The 18,177-nt window shown below is 46.4% G+C and overlaps 1 pseudogene; it reads right to left on the reverse strand.

Moving 5' to 3' along the window:
• Positions 1 to 14,992: 14,992 nt before the first annotated feature.
• LOC138830043 (RING finger protein 11 pseudogene) lies at positions 14,993 to 15,788 on the reverse strand (annotated as a pseudogene).
• Between the last annotated feature and the right edge of the window lie 2,389 nt (positions 15,789 to 18,177).

Raw genomic sequence — 18,177 nt, forward strand, 5'->3', positions numbered from 1 at the left:
ATCAATCCACCATGATCACCAGCACCATCATCATCACTGCCATCATCATCATCATCATCAATCCACCATCATCATGAATCCACCACTATCATCATCAATCCACCACCATCATCATCACCATCACCAGCATCACTGTTATCATTGCTATCAACACCATTGTCAGAACTATCATCACCATCAGCACTCCCACTATTACCATCATCACCATGGCCATCCCTACGGTTATGGATGATTATCAGTACCATAGATACCTATGTTGCATGTGGTTAGGCTAAGTGGCCATCAGTATAGATAGAAGTGACTGAATTCTATCCCTGCCTGTGTTCCCTTGGCTAAGTTACTTCCAGCTTTGTATGTCAGTTTCCACACTGACTAAGATGAGCTTGTGAAGAATAGCATTGGGATTTTGTGTGTGTGTGTGTGTGTGTGTGTGTGTGTGTGTGTGTGTGTGTGTGTGTGTGTGTGTGTGCTTGTGTCAGTACTGAGGCTTGAACTCTGGGCCTGGGCGCTGTCACTCAGCTCTTTAGCTCAAGGCTAGTGCTCTGCCACTTGAGCCAAAGTGCCACTTCCAGCTTTCTGGTGGTGTATTGGAGATAAGAGTATCACAAACTTTCCTGCCTGGGCTGTCTTTTAACTATGATTCTCAGATCTCAGCCTCTTGAGTAGCTAGGATTACAAGTGTGAGCCACCGGCATCCAGCATAGAGCTTTTTAAGTATAGAACATTTTCAGATTTTCCCCATTGTGTATGATGCTGGCTATAGTTTTACCCTTCCATTCCTGGTCTCTTCAGTGCTTTTCTTATGAAGAGATGTTGAATTTTGTCATAGGATTTTTCTTCATTTATTGAGATAATTATGTGTGTTTGTCTTTTATTCTGATTATGTGCTATATTATGTGTGTTGATCTGCATATATTTAACCATCCTTGCGTCCCTGGATAAAAATGAGCTCAATCCTGTGTGTGATGTTTTTGTGTATTCTGGTACTGAGGATTGAACTTGGAGGCTGGATGCTGTCTCTTAGCTTCCCCCCCCCCATGGCTGGTACTATACTATTTGAGCCATAGCTGTACTTCTGGCTTTTTGCTGGTTAATTGGAGATGAATCTCACAGACTTTTTTGCCTGGCCTGGCTTTGAATTGTGATCCTCAGATCTCAGCTTCCTGAGTAACTTGGATGACAGGTGTGAACTACCCACCACACAGCATCTTTTATTCCTTATGTTGATGTTGTTGTTGTTGATTGTGGGGCCTGAACTCTCGGCCTGGGTGCTGTCCCTCAGCTCTTCAGCTCAGGACTAGCGTTCTACCAATTGATCCACAGTACCACTTCTGCCTTTTTCTGCTTATATGGTGCTAAGGAATCAAACCCCGGGCCTCATGCATGCAAGGCAAGCACTCTACCACAGAGCCCCCTTCCCAACCCCTTTTAAATTCTTTTAAGGCAGCTTTGTCCAACGCCATTTTGTTCACACGTTACCCTCTGAGTGACAGCATCTCACCCTTCATCTCCATAGTCCCAGCAGGAGTATGCTGTCCTCAGAGCTGCATAAGACGGACTCTTAGAGGTTGCTGAGACTGAGACTGACGTCTTGGGTTAATCGAAAGACTCCTCGAGTAGGCCTAACACACCATTATGTGATGCACCTGACACCCACACAATTTAGTGACTTCTTATTTTGTGAGAATCATAGTCTCTGATCGAATAAATCTGCCAAACTCCAGCTCCAATGGGGCCAGGCCCCTTTCCCAAGATGCACAGAGGCACGAAAAGACTCGCAGATGGCATGCACAGTGTGTTTTGCAATTGTGTTTGGCTGTCAACACCACGTCCACCTCCACTGAAAGTGACTCATATGTTCTGTAGCTATCCTGTTCCACTGTATTTTGTGGGAAAGAAAGTTGGTTTTTTCAAGTAAGTCCGTTTTTATCATATGTCATGAAAATACTGGTTTATGATTGTGTGTCTGTGTGTCACTGGGAATAGAACCCAGGGCCTGGCACATGCTAGGCACTGCTTTGCCACTGAGCTATAACCCAGTCCTGCACAAGCTTTTCTCTATTTCTTTCTTTTTTTGGTGTTGGTATTGAGGCTTGAACTAAGGCTGGAGTGCTGTCCTCTAGCTTTTTCACACAACCACTTGAGCCAGAGCTTCCTGCTTTTTGGTGGTTCGCCCGAGGATATGTCTCCCAGAGTTGTCTGCCTAGGCTGGCTTTGAACTGCGACTCTCAGCTCTCAGCCTCCTGAGTAGCTGGGATGACAGACATGAGCAACCAGCATCCAGGTTTTTGTGTTCTTAAAAAGCAAGATCCTAAACATTTGCTGGAGAATCATAGATCTGCTCAGGTTTTCTTAATAGAATTTGTACAACATTGATTTAATAAAATTATTATAAATCTTTTAGCCAAATAATAGTGAGGTCATAGGGTAATTCTTTGCTTCCTGATGCCCCACAGAAGTGCGCACACAGGGCTGGGCACACAGAGCGGCCGTGTGTGGCTCATTTTTCTTGTGACTGAAGAGAGGAGAACGAAACTTCCACTCTGTTTCAAATTAGGCTACTGCAGTCCGCTTCTGTTCTCCTCACTCTGTGGCTCCCTCCACCCTCTACCTGCTACACAATTAACACCCAATTACATCCAACACCTTCATGGAAGCCATTGCTGGTTGCATTCCAGCTCCCTTGCTGCCTCCCTAGCCCAGAGCCCAGTCTGCCACCAGGCTGCACAGGTGTTTGCCAGGAGGAAGCTTTTCAGTTTTACTGAGCTTTTCCCGGCACGAGAAATTAATGTGGTATTTAATGCAATGTCTTTGCTGAACCATCTCTTCTGGGCCTGGCTGTTCTCGGCAATAATAACCCTGTGAGCATGTGGGGTGTGTGTATGTATGTGTATGGTGTGCTCCTGGGTCTGAGCACATTAGTTCACTGGATGAGGAGGAGTGAACTGGGTGGGGAGGGGAGGAAAGAGAGGCCCAGAGGTGATAATGGGAAGACGCAACAGAGCCCCACTTCTGAGCCTGCTGCTCCCCGCTTTGCTCCCATCTGGGCAGGAAAGGGGAAGTTCAGTGTCATCAGCTTTGGGAATCTCGATTCTCTCCTTCTCCATGTTGAAGTTCAGGAAAGCAAGAGGACAGGGAATTTTGCTTTTGTCCTCAAGTGTACAAGCAAGCAACTGGGGAGTGTCTCCATAGAGCTCACCTGGCGGGAACGCCTTACAGTGGTGGTGCTGGCTTTTGTGGAGCGGTGTGTGTGTCCACCACGGGAACATGGATCTCTGGACCCTCCCACTGGCCTCTCCCACCTTCTTTTCTCCCCTTCCTCCTCTTTCTCTTCCTCCTCTTTCTCCTTCTTCCTTTTTCCACACAGTCTTCCCAGGTTGCCTTAGTATCTCAGGCTCCAGATTTGCTGGGATTGCAGATATGAGTTGCTGGTGTGGGCAGAGACCATACACCTCACCCATCCCCCATTTTTTGCAGTCATTTTCTGGTTGTCATCCATGAGTGGGGTTAGAACTCAGCTCACTTTATCTGACATGAGTCCTAGTGGCACAGCTTCTTGGTGATTCATCTAGGAATGGCTTCATGTTCAAGTTCACCACCTGGGTTCACATTTTCTGAGCTGCTTCTGACCTTCCACTCTATTTACATGCAAATAAGTTTGTCAGGGCTTCCTGTTTAAGCCTGCAGAGGCTGGCTGTTCAGTGAGAGGAGTTTTAGAATGCTTGCATTTTGTCAGGAGAAGGATATATTCCCAGCTGATTATCCCTGAGATTTCCTCCCACAGCCCCAACCAACCCATACCCCACAATGGCTGCTTCTGTCCCCTCCCTGCAGTCCTGGCCCCATGCAGCCGATGGGCTGCAGCACTTTCTTCCTTACTCACCAATAGTTTAACTATCTCATGAGCACACACATACACAGCACTCAGGGACTGGGGAAAGGAAAGGCTTCTACCACACTTCCTCCCGGTCCCTCTGCTGCTGATCCTTCTTTTCCTATCCAGCATCCATTGACCACCCTTTTCCCTCTTAGCAAATTTAATTTGTATTCCAGACAGACATACACCCAGGCTGGTGTCCCTATCTCATGCCTGTAATCTGAGCTACTCAAGATGCTGAGATGTGAAGATGGAGATACAAAGCCAGCACAGGCAGGAAATCTGTGAAAGTAATCTAAAACTAATCACTAAAAGGCCAGAAATGGATGTGTGACTTGTTGTAGAGGACCGATCACGAGTGATAAAGTATAGGGTCAGTGCCCAGGCCATTACTTCAAACCCCAGTTTGGGCACAAAGAACAAACAAACCAAAACCCAAAGGAAGAACAACAAAGGAGACAAAGGGAGAGGGAAGAAGGGGTGAGGTTTTGATTCCTCATAAGCATGTATGGAAACATCACAGTGAAAGCCCTGTCCTACAATCAGTACATATTAATTACAAAACAAAAAACAGAGGGTTGGGAATGTGGCTTAGCAATAGAGTTGCCTAGCATGCATGAAGCCCTGGGTTCCATTCCTCAGTACCACATAAATAGAAAAAGCCAGAAGTGTGGCTCAAGTGGTCGAGTGCTAGCCTTGAGCAAAAGAAGCTCAGGGACAGTGCCCAGGCCCAGAGTTAAAGCTCCAGGACTGGAAAACAAAACAAAAACCAAAATTAAAACAAAAAACAAATACAAAAAATAACCAGAACAAAAGGATAAAAACATTTGCTGGAGAATCATAGATCTGCTCAGGTTTTCTTAATAGAATTTGTACAACATTGATTTAATAAAATTATTATAAATCTTTTAGCCAAATAATAGTGAGGTCATAGGATAATTCTTTGCTTCCTGATGGTCTGCATGATATTAACTCGAGCTGTCAGATGGTGTCTAGAGGATATGCCTCCAGACAGACCGCAGGACTGAGCTCTATGAGTAGACTGACCACTTGGTTGGGTCTGGATGCTGGGGTGTTTCCTGCTCAGAAACATTGGAATTATGCAAAATAATAGCCTCTGAGAGGGTGGAGAAGCTTACATGAAACCCTGGCCCCCTTAATTAAGCCCAGAAACAAATGGCTGTCGCCACTAGGGGGCAGTGCAGTCCCCCTGCTTTCCCTGGGGGACGCATCCTTTCTGAGCATCCTTTTATTGTCAGCATCCATTATCCTTCCAGGACCTACTCTCCGTGTCTCTGTTCCTACAGAGTCCAAACCTTTGCTGAAAATATTCATTCACGGCGGTGGGAGTGTAAGAGGAGGATCCCTAAAAGTAAAGAAAAATAAGATTTATTTGTGGGATCAACTGGGGATTTTTGCCCATCGCAAACAGAAAAATAGAACCAAAATGGGGAAAGTTACCCATGGAGCTGTTCTGCCATCTGGTGGACACAGTGCACCCTGCACCTTGCAAACTATACTGGGGGTTTTAGGATTATAAAAGCTACTTAAGACAGCAAGCAATCAAATAAGTCAGCAAAATCTCCACAAAAATCCTAAATAGCACACATGAATAAAGTGAACACAAGTTTTCCATTTAAAAGAATTGAGGATCAAATTCAGAAATATCATAGATGTTTTCTATCACTTACTTTTCACTCATACCAAGTGTGCACGCTGGTGCAGCTGGTAATCTTAGCACTGAAGAGACCCAGGCGGGTCTATTGTGAATAACCAGGCCAGCCTGGGATACCTAATGAGACAGGAGCTGACATTTCAGAAGCTTTGAAGTGAAACATATATATATATATATATATATATATATATATGTGTGTGTGTGTGTGTGTGTGTGTGTGTGTGTGTGTGTGTATAAATATTACATATATGTAATATATGTAAATGTTTTATAAACATCTGGTACTACCTAAGAATTGTGATTTGAGCTTCCTTGGTGTGAAACACTTAATGCAGCTATTTCACAAATATTTAGGGGCTCTGAGATACTGCAGCAGACTCAGGGGTAAGTGGACACATTGGAAATTGTCCTTTCTCCACTTTTCATGGTTGCACAGGAATACAAGGGGTCTCACTGTACTGATTTCATAGCCATGTACAGTGCTCTTTGAACAAATGCCTCAAATTCCTTTTGATACTATCCATTTCAAACTATTTAATGGGTTTTATTTTTCTCTGTAACTTTTTGTTTTTTTCTTTTTTTTTTTTGTGTCGTGGGTCTTGAACTCTCAGCCTGGACACTGTCCCTCAGCTCTTCAGCTCAAGGCTAGTGCTCTACCACTTGAGATCTACCAATAAATCTGGTGATTTATTGGAGATAAGAGTTTCACAGACTTTCTTGCCTGGACTGGCTTTGAAACGGGATCCTCAGATTTCAGCTTCCTGAGTAGCTAGGATTACAGGTGTGAGCCACAGACACTCAGCTGTAACTTTTTCTTTTAAGCTTATTTATTCATTTTAGTGTCATCCTGAGGCTTGAACTCAGGGTCTGGGTGCCCTACCACTTGAGCCATAGCTCCATTTCTGGCTTTTTGGTGGCTAACCAGAGATAAGAATCTCATGGGCTTTCCTGCCTGCCCTGGCTTTGAACCATGATCCTCCTATCTCAGTCTCTGGAGTAGCTTTGATTACAGACGTGAACTACAGGCTCCCAGATGCAAGCTTATCTCCAGCATGAGGCTGATGGTTTCCGAGCAGTCTGGTGGATGTCCATTCTCCTCCTTCCTCAAGTGGAACCTTTGGCTACAAGGTTCTGAAAGTGCTTCCACTTCCTTCAACTCAGTATTTTTACCATATTGACAAGAATATGTGTGTGTGTGTGTGTGTGTGTGTGTGTGTGTGTGTGTGTGTGTGTAATGGAGCCTCAAAACTTGTCAGAATTTGTTCTCTTGTCTGTCAGAAGAACTGATATCAGTTTTCACATGCCCAACTTCAAGAAGAGAATTTTGACCCATCATCTATCACCTGTCTGTCTATCAATCTGCCTGTCTGTCTATCATCTATCCACTACCTACCCATCTGTATGCCTATCTATCTGCCGGCAAGGTTGCTATCAGACTGACTTCAAACATGATCCTCCTTCCTCAGTCCCACCAGTGCTGGGTTTTTAGATGTGCACTCTTATGCCCAGCTTATTTATGTGTAAGTACATTATTCAGATAATATATTTGTGCTTAAAAAGGAAATAAGAGAATGGCATAAATTGCATATAAAATTCTTCTACGTCACATCCTAACTAAACATTGGAGTAATATTGTATTATTATACTCATTACAAACTTCTGAAGGAAAACAACACATATATTTATTTCTGTATAATAAGTAATTATCATATGTAATTATATATATGTATATAATGATGACTTTTTTACCCTGTACCCGGACAGGCTTGAACTCGGGGCCTGTCTTGTGCACTCATGGCCAGTGTTCTGTGACCTGAGCCGTGGCCCCAGCCTGTCAAGTCAGCAGCACTCCTCCATCAAAGACCCATCTTCCTGGATGCCTAACGCCACGTGGAGCTCATGTCGGGGCTGGGTGCTGAGTGCTGAGTGGGACATAAATAGCCAAATGTGTTCAACGGCTTCTGGAGCTGGGTGACTGGGTGCGATAGGAGCCAGATGTGTGGATTCCAGGCTGATTGCCTCTTCCCCTTGCCCCTCCCACTGCCTTCCCTGTGCCCCCCCACCCTCCCTTCTGGTCCCCCTGGCCCTTTGCCCTGCCCTCCCCATCCCTCCGCCCTCCTCTGCCCTCCCCATCCCCCCTGGCCCTTCACTGCCCCCCCCCCGCCCACCACCCAGCCCTCCTCCTTGCCCTCCTCCTGCCCTTCCCCTTCTCACCCTTGTGCAGAGGGAGGAGAGGAGACAGTGGTGGGTGTGGTGGCTGGCTGGGCTTGGGCTGGAGTGGGTGTAGAGGATATCCAGCGGGAGGCCCAGGCTCTGTGGAGGCCAGTGGGGGGAGGGGTCGAGTTCAGCTGGAGGCCCGGCCTCCGTGGAAGCCTTCTAGCCGGACACCATTGGCACCTGGACTTGCTGTCAGTCAGCTGCTCCAGGTTCCTCTGTTGCCTACTGGTTTTTGTTTTACAATGGTTGCACTCAAGAGCTTCAAAGTTATCTATAGATCGACTTGTATCAGGTTTATAGGTGACTGAGCATGTGTTTGCCATGTCAGCCTTTGCATTCTGTGCTTTTGTTCCATTAACGTCTTACACTTCCAGGCGACAGACCGGGGGTTTTGTGAGTATAAGCGTGGGTGATGTGTGGGTAGTATGTGGTGTGTGTGGTGTGATTATGTGTGGTGTTTATGATTGTGTGTGGGGGATGTGTGTGTGAGCATGGGTGGTGTGTGGTGTGATTATGTGTGGTGTGTGTGTGGTGTGTGGTGTGATTGTGAGTTATTGAGTGTGAGCATGTGTGGTGTGTGTGATTGAGTGTGAGTGTGAGCGTGTGTGGTGTGTGAGCGTGTGTGGTGTGTGTGATTGTGTGTGCTTGGTGTGTGTGTGGTGTGAGTGTGAGTCATTCTGTCGTCCTCGGTGCTGGGTGTGAACGTTGCCTTGTGCTCCGGACCGCCCTTCCGAAGCTCTCCAGGGAGCAGAGCACGGAACTTGCTGGTCACCCGCTGCCCTGCGCGGGCTGAGGTCGTGGGGTCGGCAGGTCCAGTGGGCCGGGGGTCGGCAGGCCCAGGCAGGCCTTGGCCCCCACTCTGACCGTGCTCCATGCCCACCACCCCGCAGTCCCTGCGGTCCCGGAAGCAGAGGCCATGGGCTCTCAGTTGGAGGCAGTCTGGACCAGTCTGGATCAACTTCACCCTCATCTCAGAGCCTCCGGCGAGGAGGGCATCTAGGACCTGTGGGGAGGCCGGGCGGGGCGCTGTGCTCAGCCCAGAGGGGGCGCTGTGCCCAGCCCAGTGGGAGCGCTGTGCCCAGCCCAGTGGGAGTGCTGCCGGGCCAGGGCACTGCCGGGAAGGGGCGCTGCCCGGCGCTGTGCCCAGTGGGGGCGCTGCCTGGCTGGGCGCTGGGCCAGGCGCCCCCTGGATGCTGTCACCGGGGCACTGTCACCCAGGCCTGCAGAGGCCTCAGGAGCCGGCGGGGCTGGGGCAGTGGGAACCCCAGGAGGGGCACAGGGTCTCCCTTGGCCCAACCCAGGCCTTGTGTGGCCTGGATCCCATTAGCGGCGGTGGAGGAGTCTGGCCCAGCAGGAGGGCAGCCTAGGTCAAGAGCCTGCGCTGGTCATGGTAGACATGCCTGGGGGTGTCAATTTAGGAGGGACAGTGGGGGGGCGGCGTAAGGGGGCAGTGGGAGAAGTGGGGGTCGTGGTTGGGGGTGTAGGAGGGGCATAGTGGGGGTCGTGGGGAATTGGTGGGCGGCAGTGTAGGCGGGAGCAGTGAGGGGCATGGTGGGGGCACGGCGGGGGGCGGTGGGTCACCCGGTGGGGTGGGGCTCTGAGCCCAGGCTGGCCCAGGCATAGCTGTGGCCCTCCTCCCTTCTCTTCTTCACTCTTCCCTTTCTGCCTATTTTAAACTTCGGATGGGTCCTGGGGCTCGAACCCCTGTCGCGCTGTCCCCAGCTTCTCCCTTGGGCTGGGCTCAAGGCATTGTGATGAAGGGAGGTGGATCCCAGAGCCGGGTTCCATGGAGCCTGGAGCTTCTGGAAAAGCCCACAGCCGCGGTTGTTAGGTGCCAGCCCCCACCTTCAATCAAGGCTGTTTTGTAATGAAATCAGCCCTGCTTTGGACCCCAGACCCATGGCGGCATTTCTTCTCCTGAATTTATCTCCAGGTAGTTGAACATCTTCCAGCTGATATGCTTTACTAAATGACAAAGACAAATGCAGCTCTTAGAACGAGCATGAAGGGGGTTTCACACTTTTTCTTTCTTCCTTTTTTCTTTTCTTTTTGTTTTCTGTGCAGGTACTGGGGCTTGATCCTCCACACAGCTAGAATAGCAGCTAGAGCACCCCTGAACACAAAAGCCCAGGGACAGCCCCCAGATGATGAGTTCAAGCCCCAGGACACACACACACACACACACACACACACACACACACACACACACACACACACACACACACACGTTGTGGATGAACATACAGTTTATATCTCCACTACATGTTCATGTTTGGTGTTGCTCAACACATGAGTCCTGGGACGGGAGGTATATTGCTTGTGAGCTATGAAAGCACACAGTAGACAGGAAAGACTTCAGGGTGTGCACTTTGGTGACTACATTGTACCTCCACCTCTGGCTCCTGTCATCTGGGAGGCTCAAGGTGAGCTGAGTGTGTGGAGGGGCCTCTGATGCTTCTACTAGGAAGATTCTCTGAGCCATCGTGGCTCCTGATGGGTTGACCACCTTAAATGACCTAGGGCTGCAGGGGTGCACCGTCCAAATTCAGGACCCTTACGGACATGCAGGGGACCATTTCTCAGAAGTAAAGATGCCCTGAGCCCCGAATCCTTCCATGGCCAACCTTGCCCCCAATGCAAGGGCTGCTCATTGACGGCTGTGAAACGTAGGCCTTGGTTGGTTTCTCTGCTCATGGGAACTGCTGCAAAGACTCCCGGTTTTACCTCTGCAAGCACCTTCATTCCACTCTCCATCCCTGACCCCACAGCCCTGAGCTGGAGCCCAATACTGGCTCACAGATCGCCTGTGCACATGCTATGTGACATCTGCTCCAATGAGCCCTGTAATTACTGCCCGCCCACTTTCATCCCACTCATTTCCTGTCACTTCCTCATGGAAGTGTGCAAGCTGTTCATGAAATCCTCGTTCTTCATGTGCATGCTGTAGTGTCATTGCGCTTTTCTCTCCACGCTGTTTCTCAGTTATGTCTGAGTGGCAGCTCCAGGATGAGAGGTCGGGTAGTTTGCTACCCACATGCCTTTGTCCAGGCTACTTTCTGGCTGGTTTACTTGTGTGTGTGTGTGTGTGTGTCTGTGTGTGTGTGTGTGTGTGTGTGTGTGTGTGTGTGTGTGTGTAATTGGAGATAAGAGTCTGTTGGGTCTGAATCTTGATCCTCAGATCTCAGCCTGATGAATAACTAGGATTATGCTTTCAGGTGTGAAGGTGGTTCTCTTATTTTCCCACCTAGATTAGAAACCTCTTGACAGCAAGAGCAGAATTTTCCTGATATTTGGGTCCTTGTGGCTTATTAGTTTGCCTTCCCATGTCACCGTGTTCCATCCACTAAGATGGTATTAGTTGTGTGGTTCTGTAGCTACCTAGCTTTTTGTGTCCACAGGCAAGGTAGGCATTTCTTGATTGAAAGGAAGTGCCTGGATAGGTCTATTGGCCAATCACAGTGCCTGGCATGTGGCACACTGTAGCGACCGTCTACTCGACCAGCGAGAAAAAACGACCACCACACCAGGAGTCTTCTCAGATCACGCTTTATTGGAGAGCCTTTTAGTTGTAGGAGAGCTTGGGCGCGAGAGAGCGTGCACCCGAAACATGGCCACTTATATAGGGAATAGGAACACGGGTCTTTCTATTGTTGGTCGCCTGCCTTTCACCGTCACCAGGTGTCATGGGATTGGCTGGGGACTCTACCTGGCTCGTGCACGCGCACAGCCCAGGCGTCCCGCCAAGCACCGTCTGGGGTGGTTACCTCAAAGCTGCAAGGGAGTGGGCGGAGTCTCGCCTCGGCTCCCTACAGCACACACTCCATGAATGTTTGATGAAAGAACAAATGCACTCAGACTTTGTGGGAAAACACTGACTGTAAGACGTGGATCACTGTGCTGCTTTGTGAGCATGCTGCATAACATGAGGGGTTTACTTCTGCAAATGCGATGCTTCTTTTCTTTGTTTCTTGGTGTACTTCCCCCCCTTCCTATTCAGTATAGAACTTGAGCATATTAAATAGGACTCAGTCTTGAATCCACGATGACACAGAGGCTGAAATGACCCTGGGGTTGGAAGTGATCAGTTCACTTGAATATTATTTGGAGGATAAAATTTTCCTTCTCGGAAGAGAGATGCTAATGAAAAAAAATCACTCCCTGACTACAATTCAGAAGTAATAGGAATTTGGCTAGAAATAGGATCTTATGAAAACTCACCAAGCAGAGCATTTCTTCCCATGTCTTGGCCTTCAGGCTGGCATTCCAATGTTAGTGTTTCTCTGGTTTCTGGAGCTCAGGGTAGGGACAGGTGCCAGTGTACTTTGCAAGCAAGCCGACAGGTCTGGGCATGAGGGCGGCCTGCAGAATTTTATAGAGCTTGTGTTCATAACACGTGGACAAGTCCAAGGCAATTTGCAAAGATGTGAGAGATTTGTGTTGTTGTTGTTATAAATGTCTGTATGATAAAATGAGTGAATCTCAGGATTGGACTGGATCCGAAAGATGATCTCATAAAAGAGGGCCTCTGCTTTACTGGAGAAGATCTGTTTTCCGTATCCCAAATATTCTAACTTGTCACGGGCCGTGCTTGGTGGAGTCTGTTAAGTTATAAGATAAACAACAGGAAAAAAGGAAACGTGAGTCTTCCCTTCTCTTGCCGCTTTGGAGACAGGACGAGGCAGCCATCTCCACCTTTCAGTGTTGAACCAGGGAGAGAGAGTGCGAAGGGAGCGAAGGATACACATTAACCAGGAAAGATTCCAAGATCCTGTGGATTACTGCTGCTCCAACTTAAAAGTTCATCCACTCACTTGGCGATCAATCCACTCACTTGGCGATCAGCCCTCCCCCCACCCCTCAGTCCTGAGGCTTGACCTCATGGCCTGAGCATTGTTCCTGAGTTTCTTTTCTTTTTTCTGAGTTTTTAGTATAACTTTACTACTGGGTACATTCTTTAGCCCAGTGGTGGTCTGCATAAATCTTTTTTTAATTTTTTTTTATTTTTAATTTTTATTGTGAAAATACTGTACAGAGGGGTTACAATCACATGGGCAAGGTAATGAGTACATTTCTTATCAAGAATTGTTGCCTACTGCTTTGTTTCCCCTTTCCTGTGTTTCTTTTGCTCAAGAGTACACTGTACCACTTGAACCACAGTGCCACTGCTGGATTTTTCTGCTTATATGGTACTGAGGAATTGGACTCAGGGCTTCAGGCATGCTAGGCAAGCCCTCTACCACTAAGCCACATTCTTAGCCTTGACTTGATCAAGACTTAGTCAAATGCTCCTTTGGATTCAGGAGGTCTGGCGTGAGGCCTGGGGCTCTGCATTTCTTTTTTGGGGGAGGGTCTGGTCGTGGGGCATGAACTCTGGGCCTGTGCGCTGTCCCTCAGCTCTTCAGCTCAAGGCTAGCGCTCTACAACTTGAGCCACAGTGCCACTTCCGGCTTTTTTCTTTTCACTTATGTGGTGCTGAGGAATCGAACCCAGGGCCTCGAGCATGCAAGGCAAGCGCTCTACCACTGAGCCTCCTTCCCAGTAGGGGCTCTGCATTTCTGACAGTCTTCTGCATGCTGCTGCTGATGCCTGAGCCACCTCTTGAGGGGTGAGGTTCTGGAGGTGGAGTGCTGTTCTGGCTGTTGGGGGTAAATCCCCATGGCAACCATCTCCAAAGGAGAGGAAGCAGACCCTTGGGTGATAAAAGTTCACTGAAAAGTTCACAACTTCTAGGGGGTCACTCTAGATTTCCAGATTCCAGCTTTTGGTAATACCAGAGGCAGGAAATCTTTTTTCAAACTTGTGGGTGTTATTAAAATTCTTTTTTTTTGTTTCCTCCAAATTTGCTTTACATAATTGGATGAATATAAATTAATGAACAGAAACTTAAGCAAGATACATGTAACAATTTAACAGAACCTGATAAATGAAATTCTTTCAATTTTTTTTCAAATTCATCTTTAAGTTTTTCCATCGTGGGGCTCATAGGGAAATTAACATATGGACATTACAGTTGAATGCCAAATTAACTAATTTTGACATATTAAATACTTCTATAATGCAATCATGAAGACCCTTCATACCACTTGTGTTTTGTATTTAGAAAAGTGTTAGAATCACAAATTAAACTAAAAAAAAAAGAGAAATATTTGGCTTGTTAGCTGGAGACTGATTCTCCTTTCAATAATGATTTTTAGTGGTAACATCACTGAGCTGAACAAATAAGTCACCTTTTGAGAACATAAAGAAAAATAAACACATGCAAAATGTATAAAACACACTACTACATCTTTACTAGGCCATCTCTACTTCTAATACTTCAGAAACTTAGAGATTTAGCGTACTCTTACATTAAATGCAAGAAAAAAATAAAGTAGAAATTCCTTTTTTGAGATCACAACTATGAAGTCATGTGGTTATACAAATTCTGCATTTGTGTGCAAAACATTAAACACATTTACCTTTGTTCTTGTCAGTCACCTAGGACTTAACATAACTTTCCAACAAACAGACACAGAGATGTGTTTGTATGACTTCAATAACCTCAGCACTACAGTAATGAGAGATGCAGTATCCTTTTGCTATGTTTCAAGACTATAGGGAAGGAAGTCACAGGGAAGAGAATCAAATTATTACAACTAAGAAACTACTTCTTGTTAAGTTTCACCATGGTGCCACTTTCATTTTTACATAGTATGGTGGCATAATTCAAGCTCAATAAATCAGAAATCTTAATATTTAAAATTTACCTTGACTTTCAATTATCACCATATTAACAACCAAAAGAATTAGATAGAACATATAGAAAGGATAATATTAAACCCACTTTGCTAGAGTTGGTTTCTTGACACATTAACTCATTTTTAATACAAAAGGGATAGTGCATCTCAATTTGCTTACAAGCTAGGAGATCACTTTGATTTCTGCATTTCCTAACTGCAAACAGAATATAGCACTTATAAGAGGTTATAAATAAACTGATTTTCAACATAGAGCTAGCCCCAATGATAATAATACACTATTTTTAAAGACCTAAGGCAATGAATTCCATTTCCAATGGAAAAAAAAGAACTGTGCAAACAAGCTTAAAACTACTTTTTTTTGTGCCAGTGTTATAAAATGTTGCTTTTAATAAAACCTTGACCCAAATGCCAGTAACTTCAGAAAAGAATCTGGGTAGAGGGAAGAAGAAAGTCATTTCATTTAGGAAAAATAGCCAGTATCTTTTTCCTAATCTTCAACACACACAATTTAAACATATACAGATGCTTTAACACTACACAATTCCTATGTACTGGAGCAATAACAAGGTCTAAATACAATTATATTTTTAAACACTGGGTCAAGGCTTTACATAAAAATACCATCCTACTTTTTCCTGCTAAGTTTCTAAAATATCACATACTTTCCTCAACATCTGCAGCCATCCAGATATTTTTAGGAAATTTTTGTGCATGATCTTAATTCCTAATCCCTGGCTCTTTGGGCTCAGTGACAAAAGATCAAAACCACCAAAAATGATGGTTCACTTGATGTCAGACGAGAGACCCTGGCTCAATTAGTCTCATAGGACGAAAGCAGTGCTGCATCAACTGGCTCCTTGCAGGAGGGGCATGTGAAAGATCTCATCAACCAGCCATCTATAGAGTCCAGATGATAGATGTGCATGCACGGCAGAAATCGATTTGGGTCCCCATAAACAAAGTCCATCATACAGATCACACACTCTCGGATCTTTTTCTCTGATCCATCTCTTCCAGGGTCATAAACTCCTTTAGGCAGATGCTGTATAAGGCCTATTCTTTGAGCTATCCTAATTTGTTCCTCTTCAGTCAGCTGAGTTGCTAGCCGAGTCTGGTTGGGTGTTGGATGATAGACTGGAACTGGAACTTGTTCCTGATATGGCAGCAGCGGCTCTTGATCCGGCTCCATCCGTCCCTCGCCAAATCTGGGCAGGTCCGACTGAGACTGGTGCAGCAGGGAGATGTCATCCGAGGTGGGAGATTTGAGGCAGTTTCCCATCTTCCTGGGCTGGGGCATGTGTGTGTGTGCATGTGTGTGTACGTGTGCATGTGTGAGAGAGATCTAGGGGAGGAGGAAAGCAGGGATGGGGGTCCTTCGCATGCTCTGCAGGCAGCCTAGGTCCACAAGGTGGGGTCGAGAGCAGGCCCGGGCTCAGGCAACTGCCTCCCTGCCCCCGCCATCACCGTGGGGCCACTCATGCCAGTCCCCCGCACCCCAGGAAGGGGGACTCAAGGCCTGGCCGCAGACTCCACTGGGGTCATGGCAGTTTCACCTCCTGTGAGGAGACTATGGGGGGGCGGGGAGACTGAGCGCTTCCTCCCCCCTTGCCCCCCTTCACAGTGTGGCGGCGGCCATGGAGCTGCTGGACCTAATCCAGGTCAGGAGGAGGGGGGCACGGCTGCCTCAGCTACTGTCTCAGCTGCTGCTGCCCCCGCTGACGCCGAGCCGCTGCTGCGGGCCTCATCCTACTCCATGGCGGCCAGAATGAGGCCTTTAAAATTCTTCAAAAACCTCATATGAATAAAATGTAAGGAATCATTAAGATTATTTTCATAATTGAATAAACTCTAAATCATCTATGGAGCTCTGGTAAGTTCTGATGAAGAGGAGTGCCATTGCCTCTGCCTTTGACATATAATTGCTTTCAAATAATGACCAGGACAAAGAGGACATGGCCAGGTGTGCTGGTAAACTCTTGGAATCTAAGTACTTGGGAGCCGAGGCACCAAGAATTGTGAGTTCAAGATCAGTCTGGGCTACAAAGCAAGTTGGATTATACAAGGCTTATTCAGAATAGAACACAAACTCAATTGTTTCAAAAGGGCTTAGAAATATTTTTCCATAATTGCTGGCATGAGAAGTGTATTTTAAAACAAAGAGCAAGAATGAGCATATTTTAGGTGGAAAATTAAGACAGTAGTTGAGACTTCTATTTTTTTTTTTTTAATTTCAGGAAGGCAAGACAGGGGGATTTGAATTAGCTTTCCTTCTGGAAACTAGAAAAAGCACGGGTAAGAGGGAAGGGATGGGAAGGGGAAACAAAGGAGGAGGCTACAATGCTTATAAGAAATGTACTCATTGTCTTGCCCATGTAATTGTAACCTCTCTGTACCGTATTTTCACAATAAAAAATAAATTAAAAAAAAAAGAGATGTAATTCTCAAACGTTGCTGGGTTCAGCACTTTTGGTAGCAGGTTAAAGCATCTATGAGGGTGGAAGCCAGGATCACCACTTTGACCAGACTCACTTCTTGTCCAGGGTCAAGGATCAAAGACGGATGAACTTAGGGTAAAGAAAGGCACGGTGCACGGCTAGCTACAAATCCCTTCCTTCTTGTCACCCCACACACATTAGTGGTGAGCAAGGCAGCTGGGGTACAGTGCATACCTGATGGGTCTGGGGACAGGAAGCCGGGATTCCATAGCAAGCCAGTGAGTTTTGAGCAAGTGCGCACCAGGATTCATTTACCTTCTTGGCAGAGCAGATCTGCTGGTTCTGCTTGGGGAAAAGAGACTTCCTGAGATGTGAGGTAATTTTCATAAAGGGGAAACACATGTGGAGTCCTGCAGTACAAAACAATCTCAAGAGAAGTGGTGCTGTGGCTCAAGGGGTAGAGCGCTCGCCTTGAGCTGAAGAGCTGAGGGACAGCGCCCAGGCCCACAGTTCAAGCCCCATGACTGGCAAAAAACAGTATGTATACAAAACAATCTCAAGGTGCTGATAGCTGGTACTCTCAGTCATGTGACTGGAGACTGGCTATGGCCCCACAAGGCCTTCCAGAGGCCTTTGGGACTGGGGAAGGGAAAGAGAGGCCAAAATCTCTGAAGCTTTTCAAATACACAGCCTCTGTGAAGTTTATGAGAGTCTGGAGGAAATTCTTTTCTATTTTCAGTTTTAACCATCTTCCTCCTTTTAGTAAACTTTGACATGTAGGCTCCTTTAAAAAACAACAACAACAACAAAAATCCAAGATGACAGCAAAAGACTTAATGAGGTTTGAGCTAGGCCTTGGGATGAGTAGCTAGAAGTGTGTGTGCAATGACTTGAGATTGATAAACGGTGGGCCAGGGAAAGGGGAATCATCCAATAAGCAAATGCATACTTGAAAGTCAGAGACGACTTTGCAAAATCCTTTAGGAAGGATTATCATCTAAGTGGAGTCGTATTTTGTAGTTCAAATATTAACATCTGGTCACATTTAAATAATAATGTGAACAATAACTAAAAATTTAAAAGTTCAGTGTTGCATAATAAAATAATATTTCATTTAGTCTTTATGGGCTCCAAATGTGCTAAGGGCTATTTTTTTTATACTCCACATGAGGCAAATTAGTGAAAAGTTAAGGAAACGTTTTTATGCCGGCTCAGGGATGCTGCATTGCCATT

This window comes from Dipodomys merriami, unplaced genomic scaffold (assembly GCF_024711535.1).
Source record: "Dipodomys merriami isolate MVZ:Mamm:240054 unplaced genomic scaffold, mDipMer1.0.p SCAF_181, whole genome shotgun sequence".
NCBI lineage: Eukaryota > Metazoa > Chordata > Mammalia > Rodentia > Heteromyidae > Dipodomys > Dipodomys merriami.